Here is a 12,769-nt window from a genome sequence, read left to right on the forward strand (position 1 = left end):
GTTGGTATCTAAGTTGGTCTCCCTAGCATTTTCCTATGGAATATGGCTGCCCGTCAATGAAGTGTGAAATGGTTTGATGAAGCCAACAACTTATTTTCTCTTTAGCTTTTATTCATTACAATTTAATAAGTTCACACTACACGAAAACATTCATCCGTCAATGAAATGTCAAATGGTTTGATGAAGCCAACAACTTATTTTCTAGAATAGTTTCTAAGTGGACCTATGGGGCTGTTACTTTGAAGATTGATTAATATCTCAATTATTTTGTATGTATTTGTCATCTGTAAGAGTTTTTTTTTATTTCCTTAGACTAGATATCTTAAAATGGACAGTAAGAGGTGAAGTATTTGGCATTTCTATTCTATGTATCCGCAGAAATGCTGTGAAAATTATCTTACGACACAAACACTTGTATGTTCTCGACACACTCTAGTATGGTCCATGTTAGGTCTTTTTCAATTGATTTTATCTTTTAGCGTGTCGAGAACACCTAAAGGCATTTACAATGGGCTCCCTAAATGTCATGCCCCAGACCCGGGGGTTGGTGGAAACCCCACGCCCGGCGCATGAGAAAAAAAAAACTAAAAACATGGCAATCCTTGGACCATTTCTTGATATTTATTTTTTGAACATGGACGATTTCAATTTCTGTGTGTTTTTGTTTTCAACGTCAAAGTCTTGGGCTTCTTTCCCTTTAGGCCAACTCCAGCGCAGCGGGCTGGCCCGGGCAACAGGCCCCAAGCAGCCCAAGTCGACCTCCAGCGCAGCCAAATCAGCCCGGGCAACAGGCGGGCCCCACGAACCCGGGCAGGCCCAAGGGCAAAAATGGACTGGGTTTGAGCCTGAGATAAGGTGACGTCAGCGCAGTAAATTCAAATTTTTTTACCGTTGGCGCGTGTAATACACGCGCCAACGGTAAAAAAATTTGACTGAAGTGTGCTGACGTCATCATGACGTCAGCGATGGCGTCACCACCAACGGTTACCTGCCACGTGTCGGCACCGGGTGGCTCCGATTGGATTTTTTTCAGAAATCCTACGGTTCTCATTTTTTTGGCCAAAAAAATTTAAAAAAAATCCTAAAAAATCCTAAAAAATCCGAAAAAATTCTGAAATTTTTTTTAAAAAAATACCAAAAATTTATGTATTTTTTCCCTATAAATACCTAACCATTTTATCTACTTTCAACACCAAATCTTCATACAATTTCTTCTCCATACAACATTTTCTACTCTCCACTCACATAATTCATTTTCCACACCAAATCTCCATACAAACTCATCTCCTTCCAAAATTTTTTACTCTCTACTCATATTTTTCACTTTCCACACAATTCCATACAAACTCTTCTCCTTCCAATATTTTTTACTCTCTACTCATATTTTCCACTTTCCACACCAATTCCATACAAACTCTTCTCCTTCCAATATTTTTTACTCTCTACTCATAATTTTCCACTTTCCACACCAATTCCATACAAACTCTTCTCCTTCCAATATTTTTTACTATCCACTCACATTTTTGTACAACTTTTCATTTGTAGAAAATAAACAAATGTCATCTTCTGTTGAAATCGGAGGCTCGTGGTCAACCCTAGAAGATATTGCATTGTGCGAGTCGTGGGTGAACGTTAGTCATGACCCTATCACGGGCAATGAGATGAAGTTCCATCATATGTGGAGCAAAATTCATGGAGAATTTTGTCAAAGATCGGGTTCCATTCGGACCGAAATGGCTTTGTCTAGTAGATGGAAAATTCTAAACAAAGAGTTAGGGAAATGGAGAAATGCCTTGACAAAAGCAAAGGACAACATTCAGAGCGGTGCGAATCTTTCCGATGAGGTAAAATATTTTTAATTGCCATTTTAATCAATTTAATGTAACTTTTTTTTATTGCATATTCTATTTCTTTACATAATCAATTTTTGTTTTTGCATTTTCAATTTGTCTATATTTATTTACATAATCAATTTTATTCTTGCATTTCAAAATAGTTTATAATTTCTTGCATTGTATATTTTTTTAATGCACTTCCAATTATTTATTTTGAATAGATCATACAAGCACAAATGTGGTTCGGTGCCACGGGGCAAGGGAAAAAAAGTTTTGTGCATTTCCAATGTTGGGAAATTGTCAAGGATTGTTCCAGATTCAAAATTATTCCTACCGCACCCCCGGTTGTGTTGCATGAGACGCCGCTCCACGAATCGCCATCAACCGAATCGCCATTGGACTCCCCAATGGAAACGGAGTCACCACTCCCACGTCCGCCGAGACCTATTGGGAGAAAGGCGGCAAAGGCCAAGAGAGGGGCCACTTCGAACATTGATTGTGTTCAAATATTCGAGCAAATAGCTAAGAACAACTCTCTAAGATTGGAGAGAGACTTGAGGAGAGATGAAGCGGACAAGGCACGATTGGAAGCCTTTGCAATTGAAAAGCAACATGCAAAAGAAAAAGACGACGATGAGAGAGAGATGAAAATCATGGCCATGGATACGAGCCATATGTCTCCTGAAACAAAGGCTTATTGGAAGCATAAACGAAGGGATGTGATGAGAAGAAAACTTTTCCATGACGACGGACCTAGCAATACGGATTGGCTAAATGATGAAAACCATTAAATTGTATTGTTGTATTTTTTTATAATTGTTGTTTTTTTTTTAAAATTGTTGTATTATCCTTTAATTTGTTGTATTGTTTCTTTTTTATTCAATCAAAAAAGCATTCTATAATTGGACTATTTATTACAAACATTTGAGCATTCCTCACAAAGATTAATTAAAAACAAACCTTCATTTATTGCAAACAACACACAAAACAAACCACACACAAAATCATAATAATTCCAAACAAAGAACCACACACAAAAACAAAGCATAATTAAAAACAAAGCATAATTCCAAACAAATCACGAATGTAGCCTTCATCCATTGTGATTGCCTTTCATCTGCCACAAGTGCTCGATCAAGTCAACTTGACGTCTTTCGTGAACATATGAAGATTGCATTTCTTGATAACGATCAATCATGGGGTTGTTGAATCGACCATCCTGAAGTAATGGTTCGGGCTCCATTGGTAGTCCATTTGGTCCCATCGGCCTTTCATATATTCTTGTCAACGCCGTGTTCATAGGATCGGGTTCAAACACCTCTGGAGCATCGTAGTCATACTCATCCTCCACAATCATGTTGTGGAGGATGATGCAAGTCATCATAATACTCCTCAGCACCTCCTCGTCTAGCATCCGAGCAGCACCCCTGATAATTGCCCAACGAGCTTGCAAGATACCGAAACACCTTTCCACGTCTTTCCTGTAACCTTCTTGAAATGAAGCAAAGCTTCTTTCCTTCTCGGATTGGGGATTCGGAATTGTTTTCACGAATGTCGTCCACCTAGGATAAATTCCATCGGCAAGGTAGTACGCACCAGAGTATACGGTATTGTTGATTTGGTATGTGACCTAAGGGCAATGACCTCGCAATACCTCGTCGAACACCGGGGATTGACCAAGGACATTGAGGTCATTCTGAGATCCGGCAACCCCGAAAAAGGCATGCCAAACCCAAGTGTCGAATGAAGCTACGGCCTCCAAAATGATACTTTTTTGGCCCTTCCGATTCCCATAGTCTCCTTGCCACGCAGTAGGACAATTCTTCCACTGCCAATGCATGCAATCGATGCTTCCGATCATTCCTGGGAAACCTCGAGCCTCGCCTTTTTGTAGAAGCCTTTGCAGGTCCCTCGGAGTGGGTTTGCGAAGGTACTCCCTCGTGTACAAATTTTCCACTGCATCACAGAATCTCACCAAGCACTCTAGGATAGTAGATTTTCCCATCCTTGCAATTTCATCCACCTGCTCTGCAGATGCCCCATAAGCAAGCATCCGCAAAGCAGCTGTAAGTTTTTGCTCCGGGATAAGACCCAAAACTCCAACAGCATCATGCTTTTGAATGAAGTATGTGTCGTAATTACAAATATCATGCATGATTTTTTGGAACAAATGTGGCTGCATTCTATATCTCTCTCGAAACTTATGAGCAGGATATAACGAATTTGGGATAAAGTAATCCTCCAAGAGATTCTTACCCCGAGACTCTCTGCGTCTGTCCACATTCGGGGCACGACGACGATGGTGTTGGCTTGATTGATTCATCATACACACCGCGGCTACTTCAAGCATTTCCTCCTCTTCTTCATCGGCGTCCCGATCTTCTTCCTCACGTCTACGCTGGATTTCTTCCCATTCTTTCTGTTGCCTCTCCAACACCCTCCTGAAGTTTGACATTGAGAGTATAATGGGAAATTGTAAAATCTGAGAAATGAAGGAATATATCAGAGATGGTGTGAGAGGAGTGGTGTTGATGGTGTAGTTATATAGAGGGATTCAGAAGATAGAGATGACACGTGGCACAATTTTAGAGGGTGAAAATCTTATCTGAAATCTGAGATCACTATTTGTAAAAAAATATCTGAAAATCTTATCAGACATGGGACACGTGGCACAATTTTATAGGGTAAAAATCTTATCTGAAATATGAGATTATAATTTTTTAAAAATATCTGAAAATCTTATCTGACATGGGACACGTGGCACAATTTTAGAGGGTGAAAATTTTATCGAAAATCTGAGATTATAATTTTTATTAATGAATATCCGAAAATTTTATCTAGAATAAGACACGTGGCAACCGAGATTCACATTCGAAAATCTTATCCGAAAATTTAATTACAAAAGATTATCAAAATTAATGATTTAAAGTATAAAAAAATAGGAAATAAAGTACAATGAATAGTAATTGCCCTAGACTTGCCCTAGACTTTGCCCTTGTGGGTGGAACCACAAATGGCAAGGCTGACACTATTCACGTGAATAGTGTCAGCCCTTGCTTGCCCTAGCTTGCCCTTGCCTTAGACTTTGCCTTAAGGGGTGGAGTTGCTCTTAAAACATGGCAATCCTTGGTTTTCATTACACTCTTCATAATTCTGACTTCTTCATTATAGTTGCCACATACATTACCATTATTCCTTGCATTGCAGATTTTCACGTTCTTGTTGTTGGTTGCATTGCGATGTCTCTAAGCAGGCTATCAACTTTCCGTCTTCAATCCTTGATAAACTGTTCTGTTGTTCTCTTCATGTTCTTCAATTTTTTCCAACCCTTTGTTCATCCACTTTCCTTCAGCATCAGTGACTTTGGTCGAGATGCAAACAACATACTTTATGAAGGTGATGCCGCTCCTTCTTCAGGAGTGATTGAACTCAGCACGATCACAGCCACAGATCTACAGGATATATATTGCCGCACTGGCCGGGCTACGTATGCAGAACCTTTGCACTTATGGGACTCTGCTAAACTGGCAGACTTCACTACTAATTTCTCTTTCATTATCGACACTGTTCATAATGATACCAACATTGGTGATGGACTTGTGTTTTTCCTTGCCCCTGTTCACTATCCAATTCCACCAAACTCTGCCGGTGGTGATCTAGGATTATTAAACACCACTACTCGTCATGACAAAGCATCCCAAAACCAAATTGTAATGGTTGAGTTTGACACTTCGCCAAACTCATGGGATCCACTCTGGCCACACGTTGGGATCAATATCAATACCATCTCCTCATTTGTTCATGCCCGTTGGGATGCTCTCGGCCACAGTGGGAAGAAGGCTCACGTACAGATAACTTACAATGCTACCACCAAGAACCTCACTGTGTTTTGGACATATGAGGAATATACTGATGTGGCCATCACTTCACTTTCTTACCATATTGACCTGAGAGAGGTTCTCCCAGAGTGGGTTACAATTGGATTTTCAACTGCCAATGGCTGTGCCCGAGAGCGGAATGCTATATATACATGGGATTTCAGATCAAACTCAGAGGAGTTAAGTACCAAAAAGAAGAGGAGGTTATTCTGGATTGGGGCCGTTGCAGTTTCTGTCTTCATTTTGATTCTTGGTGTAGCCATATGCTGGTTGGTGGTAAAGAGGCAGAAAAACAGGATTGATGAACATGGAAATGACTCCAATTCAGTAGCCTCTACAGATCTTGTGTGGCAAGCCTTGCCAAGACGATTTTCTTACGAAGAATTAGTTGCAGCCACCAATGACTTTGCAGACGACAGAAGGCTAGGCCAAGGAGGGTCAGGGAAAGTTTATAAAGGAATCATACAAGATCTAGGCTGCACAGTTGCTGTGAAGAGAATCGTCCCAGAATCCGAGCACTATGAGAAAGTCTTCATCAACGAAGTGAAAATAATAAGCCGCTTAATACACAGGAACCTGGTGCAATTCATTGGATGGTGTCATGAGCAAGGCGAGTGCTTACTTGTTTATGCATACATGCCTAACAGCAGCCTTGACACGCATCTATTCGGCTCTAGAACAACCTTGCAATGGGATTTGAGGTACACGATAGCTTTAGACTTGGCCACAGCCGTTCATTACCTACATGAAGATGCAGAGACGTGTGTCCTGCATAGGGATATCAAATCAGCTAACATATTGTTGGACTACGATTTCAAGACTAAGCTTGGTGATTTTGGGATTGCTAAGCTCGTGGATCCGCAGTTCAGGACTCAGACAACAGGAGTGGTAGGGACTTTTGGTTACATAGCCCCGGAATATGCAAATGGAGGTAGGGCTAGTAAAGAGTCAGACATGTATAGTTTTGGAGTTGTGGCCTTGGAACTTGCATGTGGAAGGAGGACTTATCAGGATGAAGAATTCCACGTGCCGCTTTTCAGGTGGGTTTGGCAGCTGTACCTTGCCGGAAATATGCTCTCTGCAGCTGATGAGAGATTGGATATGAATTTTGTTCCAAATGAAATGGAAACCTTGTTAATTGTGGGATTATGGTGTACTCATCCCAACAACAAGGAAAGACCAAAAGCGGGGCAAGTGATGAGGGTTCTTCGGCTTGAAGCACCATTGCCTCAACTTCCAAAAGACTTGCATGAATGATCATCCGCCACCTCAACCTCAACAAGAAGTTGGTTCCTCTCTGCAATCATTAACTTCTAGTTTATCTTTCTATTCTAAAATTTTGTTTATCTTTCTTAACTGATTGCTTGACCCGCTAGATGATATGCATGATCACTGCATTCCCCGACGGACAAAAACTGATAAGTTCAAACAATTTGTCATGATGAAGCAAATCACTCCAGCTTGCAGCTAAAAGTCAATGTAGAAATTTGGTTTAGGGTTTTGAACTTTGAACAGCATTTCCCTTATTCAAAATTGGTCATACCGTGAATTCAGTTTCTTAAAACAAAAATGAAAAAATATATAAAAGAATGTTAAGAGGATGTGAAGGAATGCCGATGACATTAACAGGAGAAGGACTTCTATGTAACGAGGATAAAACTATTTTGCTATCTTCTACCAATTACGCCATGACACGTGTGTCAACACTAACACATGATAGAGCATTATTTGTCCGGGATAATAAAACAGTGATATTCCTGTTGCCACTAAGTTTTTCTCCATTTGCGCTTTGATATATTTTAATTTCCCTAAAAAGTGGGCTTAAATTCAAACTCTATGCAGCCCAAAACCAACGGACCCAATTCAATTTTTTGTTATAGCCCAATTGCAAATATAGGCCTGTTGGGCGAGGGCCAGTTTCGTTTTTCATTTTTTCACCATTCGGCTTCAACGTTCGAGAAGCGTAATGAGGGAGGAAGAGAGGGTTCTGGTTCTGGACCAGATGAACGACGCCTCAGCCTCCGACTGCAGTGATGATACCGAGCTCCTCGCGGCACGTTCGCTTTCTGTTATAAACGCCGCATTCAATTAGGCAAAAAACCCGAAGAAAGTCAACTGGAAGCAGTGTTCGAAAAATTGGCCTAGGCGGGAGGAACTGCCGCAATTTAACCCTAATTGTTAGGGGGAAGCGGCAAGAAGTTAGGCCGTGCCTGGGTGGGTCGGGTCCTTTAAATATATATATATTTTTTCCAGAGCTCAGACCCTTAGGCATTGGTAACAAAAGCTTATGACTTTGTTTGTATATTCCACTGCTATTGCCGAAAATTATTCAAACATGTAGGTTAGTTGAGTAGGTGTTTGATTACCCAGAAAGAAATAAACAAAAACACTTTGGCTACCTCCTTCATTCTAAACAATCTTCAGTGAATTTATTTCTGGATACCTCCTTCATTCTACCCTTGTTTACAATTCCATTTTACAAAATCCCATTCAATCCATTTTATTCACACTACACGAAAACATTCATCCGTCAATGGAGTGTCAAATGGTTTGATGAAACCAACTACTTATTTCCTAAAATTGTAACATCCCGACCCTAAAATGAAAGAATTAAATTTAAAACATAATAAATAAATTAAAATAAGTAAATTAAATAAACTAATATGAATTAATTAATAATAATATTATTTAAAGGCCGAGCCCTACAAGCTTAACTAACCTCAAATCCTTGTGATTTTTGCAGAAATTTGAACGAAATACACGTCCCAAAAACAGTCTTCGAACCCGTGAAAAACCAGGTGGTTTTCCAGACACCACCGGCCACGGCTACCCTCCAAACTTCTCCAAAACACTCCCCCACCCCTCTTTGGCATAACCCTCAAAGATTTGGCCAGATTCCACCGTGATTTCACAGATCGAAACCTAGAAATTTCTAGGTTTTTCAGATTTGTTTTATGGTGATTTGAGGTGCTTTCCGGCCAAATTGGCTGTCGATCTAGTTGGGTAAGTTACTCCACTCTTCATGCTCGTCGTTTTGATATAAATTATGCCCGGTGTTTTGGAACTTTTCCGATCTCCGAAGAATCGCTCAAGACACCCAATGCGCTGCCAGCGCGTGGGCCCACTTATGGCGGCCCAACTTCATTCCTAAATTATCCCCACGTCTACGTTCTGATTTGAAATTGGATATCGTATGACAGTCAATCGGATATTACGCCTAATAGGCAATATTCGGGTTCGACATGGATGGGTCAACCCTAGTCACGAGATTATGTGATGTCGTCCCGTAGTCTAGCGAAACAATTCCCTAATTGGATCATTTCCCCCCGGGTACCCTTGACGGGGTGTTACCAAAGGCTCTTGCTGGGCAGTCTGCGCATGTAGGATTTGAGATTGGTCGCACGTGCGATGTGATGACGACGTGTGTACTACTGAGCATTAGTCCCCTGGTTGGATAGCTCAACCCTAATCACGAGATGATATGATGTCGTCGGGATTGTTTCCCCGGTACAAGTTTAATGCAGTGGTCTTAGTTATATATATATATATATATATATATTTATATTTATATTATATGGAGGTTTGAGACATCTTGTTTAAGAGTCGGTTTGTTTTACACGTAAGGTTGTAAAGTATGTATGTGAGTACTTGTGAGGGTTGTTTGGGAATTTTCGTTTTGCAAGATATGCCTTGGATAGGGTACAGTTGTAGGAAAGAGTTGATTATACTTTCAGCACTAGCTTGGAATGAATTTAAGTGGTGACGAAATGTTCAGGAAAGATTTGGATGAGTGCATGAGTTGAAAATGGCTCGATAGCCGGGTTTGGTTTCAGTAAAGATTAAATTAATATTTGATTTTGGGTTTATATTTAATTATGTGCTCAATGGTTCAGAATTGAAATGTGGAATTTTGGAACTGATGAATTAGGAACACTGGTTTTCTTAATAGTATATTTTACGTATGGTTTTTATTAGGGGTGGGCATAAAAACCGATAAACTGATCAAACCGACCGAACCAAACCAAACCAAACCGAAAAAGGGAGTTTTTTTTACTAAACCGAAAAAGTCAACTATGGACCTGAACCGAACCGAAGGTCCACGGTTCGGCCTTTGGTTCCAAATTTTTCAGAATCGGTGGACCTGAACCGAATTGGACAATATTTAAATATATATATATGTTACACGTGGCGTCGTTTGATTGGCCAAAAAATAGTTTCATGTGAGACATGTTGCAGCGTATCCCTCAGAATTTTTTTTTTCTTTTCCATAACCCTCTCGCACGTGACTGAGTCTCTTCTCTTCAGTTTTCATTCCTTCTTCTATTTTGACCTAATCGACTGTGCCTGTGGCTGCTGCGCCTGCGCCTGCGCCTCTCTCTCTAGACCTCACCTCAAATCTTCAATCGAGCGCTCAGAAATTTCAACGACAGCATCTGTGCCGCTTTTTCATCAATCTCACGATCTCTCGTCTGCCAGGTATCATCCCTTCTCTCTCTCTCTCTCTCTCTCTCTCTCTCTCTCTCTCTCTCTCAAGTCGACCTCAGCCTAACCCACATCACCCCTCTCTGTTTCAGGCACACACATCACAAACCCGATCAAGAGCCGCCACAACCACCTCCATTGCCGAAGGTAAATTCTCTCCTCTGTGCATTCTAGGGGTTTTTTTTTTTTTTTTTTTTTTTTTTTGCTTTGAAATTTATACCTATATCATAATGATATATGCTATGAAGTTGAGAATATATTATTGCATTTTTTTTGAACGATTATTCCATTCAATAATCTGTCTGTGCTGCTCAATATGTCTATGCTATGTGTTTTTTTGACAGAGTAAGGAAGAATAGATGATAGATCAATAGAGAAAAAGATAAAGAATTTACATATGTTAGAAGAATATATCAATATGTCCATGCTCTGTCTTTTTTTGACAGAGTAATATGTCTTTTTTTGACAGAGTAATCTGTCTATGCTCTGTATTTTTTTTTTTGAATGATTTATGGTTACATAAGTTTAAAATTGTGTGGCTTTTGAGACTGTTTTGATTTGAGCATGAAAGAAATTTGGTTTGAATTTTAGGGTTTTTGTAGAGCAGTGGGTATTTTAGGGTATTTGGTTTGAAATTGGTTTGAATTTATGAAAGGAATGAAGCTTGTTTGTAACCTAACCCCAGCTTTGTTTTCATTCACAGTTGTTTTGCATTTCTGCTGCTGTGAGCTTTGAAAGTATCGGAAATTTTGCTTAAATGGAGGTAAATTGCTTCTAACCCTATTTTTGTTTTGTTTTGAGTTAATATGTTTGTATTCTATAATCTATAATCTGTTTTATTGATTCTGTGTGTGTTTTAAATCTGTTTTGACTTTGTTTAAATCTGTTTTTTTGGATAATATATATGTTGTAATCTGTTTATGGATATGAAAGTCTGTTTTCACAGTTTAAATCTGTTTTTTTGGATAATATATGTTTTAATCCATTTATGGATAGGAAAGTAATATTTAGGAGTGATTAAATATGTTAATTGGATTGTATCTGTTTTAGTCTGTTTATGGATAAAAATACTTCGTTTTGACTGTGTTTAAATCTGGTTTTTGGATAGAATATATGATTTAATCTGTTTATGGATAGGAAAATTCTGTTTTGACTCTGTTTAAATCTGGTTCTTGGATAGGAATACTCTGTTTTGACTGTGTTTAAATCTGGTTTTTGGATAGAATATATGTTTTAATCTGTTTATGGATAGAAAAGTTCTATTTAGGAGTGATTAAATCTGTTAATTGGATTGTATCTGTTTTAGTCTGTTTATGGATAGGAATACTCTGTTTTGACTGTGTTTAAATCTGGTTTTTGGATAGAATATATGTTTTAATCTGTTTATGGATAGGAAAATTCTGTTTTGACTATGTTTAAATCTAGTTCTTGGATAGGATATATGTTTAGGGAGTCGTATGGATAGGAAAATCTATTTTGACAGTTTACATGTGTTTTTTATATTATAAGATATATGTTTTAATCTGTTTATGGATAGGAAAACTTTGTTTGAGTGTGTTTAAATATATTTTTAATTTGTTTATGAATAGGAACCAGCTTCTATTGAGGCTCATTTGCCTGGGAATGATGATTCTATACCATGTAGTGATGTTGTTGTACCTCCAACAGCGTCACAAAATCCAACACCATCACTATTAGAACCTAGTACCGGGAAAAGGAAATCTTGTAAGAAGGAGAGTGATGTGTGGGAACACTTTGAAAAGTATGATTTGGCATTGGATTTGAAAGGGGTAGAAGGGACTAAAAGAAAAGAAGTTGAAAAAAGGGCTAAGTGCAAGTATTGTAGTCCTACTTATGCTAGTGATACCAAGAAAAATGGGACTAGCAACATGTGGAAGCATCTAAACAAACAATGCTTGCATTATCCTTATAGGCACAAGGATAAGAACACACGGACGCTCGCATTTGATGCATCCAAGGGTAATGCTCTTGTTTCTAGGAATTTTAACAAAGATGATTGTTTGGATGCTTGTATTAGGATGGTGGTTCGAGATGAGCTACCTTTTAGCTTTGTGGAGGGTGAAGGGTTTAGGAAATTTTGTAGTGTTGCATGCTCACAATTTAATCCACCCTCTCGTAGAACTCTTGGAAGAAGATTTCTAGAAATGTATACAAAAATGAAGGAGAAGTTGAAAGTTGACATTCGTTCACATAGAATATGCCTTACAACCGATACTTGGACATCGGTTCAAAATGTGAATTACATGGTGTTGACTGCCCACTTTGTGGATTCCGACTATAAAATGCACAAAAGGATCCTAAATTTTTGTGTAAGTGATAGTCATAAGTGGGAGAGCATTGGGAAATTGCTTGAAAATTGTTTGATTGATTGGGGACATGAGAAGATACTCACAATTACTACAGATCATGCAGCTGCCAATACTAAGGCAATTGAATATGTGAGGAAGAAAATAAATGGGTGGAAAGATTCGAATAGTGTGATAGGAGGAGTTCACATGCATATGAGGTGTAGTGCTCATATAATCAACTTGATAGTTAAGGAGGGTTTGAAGA

The 12,769-nt window shown here is 39.0% G+C and overlaps 1 pseudogene; it reads left to right on the plus strand.

Annotated features, from left to right (window-relative positions):
- LOC18766341 lies at positions 4,952-7,073 on the plus strand (annotated as a pseudogene).

The sequence above is a fragment of the Prunus persica genome, chromosome G8, assembly GCF_000346465.2.
Source record: "Prunus persica cultivar Lovell chromosome G8, Prunus_persica_NCBIv2, whole genome shotgun sequence".
Lineage (NCBI taxonomy): Eukaryota > Viridiplantae > Streptophyta > Magnoliopsida > Rosales > Rosaceae > Prunus > Prunus persica.